Below are 1,283 nucleotides of genomic sequence, written 5' to 3'. Positions count from 1 at the left end.
GGGGGTATTGGTACTGGCTTCGTCTGCAATAAAATACAAACTCTCATAGACAGAGCTCTATCGTCACAGCAGACGAACCCAACAGATGTATGACACAAAACGGCAAAGTTACTCAACTCTTAGTCTTAGTACGTGGAAGGCTATTCCACCCTTGCACGCAGCCAATTTTGTCAGTTTAATTTTAGCACAGATTTTACGGTGCTCGCAACTGCAGATGGTCATATGAGCGCCAGAAGATTCGAGATGTTACAAGAGAGTAACACAAATTTAAAAAAAGAAGAAGGGGAGATAATATAAGGACGATAAATGTTTGATAGGAAAGAAGAAGCAAACCACACCAGAGCACCCGCCAACCACCCACCAATTTTGTCAACTAAGTTTTCAGCATGACAAACTCCCCTTTAACTTGTTTGTTTATTTGTTTGAGTAAAGAGAAGCACATCGACACAATGATGGTCATTTAGAGCTGGGCAAACGTAAGACAGACAGACAGAAACGACAGAGGGGAAAGTAAAGAAGTAGGACCAACCAATGGTGCCCTCCAAATACCTACCCCTATAACTCTGCCCGTATTTAACCGATCTGAATAAAATAAATACAAAAACTGGGTAGAAATGAATAATCCAAGCAATAAACATACAGTTATACGACATTATATTTTGATGGGTTGGCTAGAGTTTGTCACGACTAAAAAGCAACCGAGCGATGCCGTGTGTTAGCGGAAGTGGCGAGCCGTCTACACATGTACTAAGATTTAATAATGTGAGGCAGCGTGGTGAAATCAGGCGCTCGTCAAAATAATGAAAGTCAAGAACCTGGCATTTTTCAGTAGGTTTGGGAATTTTTATCGAATTTTTGTTTTTTGGCTCAGTACTATTCAGGCCCATAAAAGAAAACACATCTTTGTATGTATTTTTACTGGAAAAACGTTGATTAAAGGCTAAAAAGATGTAAGTTTTCAGTTTCCACGGACTCTCCAGCTAAGGAAAAAACTCAACTTTGGTGGTCAGTTTCTTACTAATAATTTTACCTCTACAACCAGGCGAACCATACTTAGTAGTAGTATCACCATCATCATCATTATCATCATCATCGTCACCATTATTACAACTCCGGTAAAAGTGAGGGATCCAAACCAAAGCAATGTACACCATAGTCCAGCAGGCTGTCAACTGAGCGCCACAAAGACAAGTTCAGATACAGGTTATCGACGTCCATACTTATTAAAATAATACATGTATAAATTATTATTGTTCATAGGTGGAAGATACGCAAGATAGTCT

The sequence above is a fragment of the Aplysia californica genome, unplaced genomic scaffold, assembly GCF_000002075.1.
Source record: "Aplysia californica isolate F4 #8 unplaced genomic scaffold, AplCal3.0 scaffold00624, whole genome shotgun sequence".
Taxonomy (NCBI): domain Eukaryota; kingdom Metazoa; phylum Mollusca; class Gastropoda; order Aplysiida; family Aplysiidae; genus Aplysia; species Aplysia californica.
Note: the sequence above shows the minus strand (reverse complement) of the source record.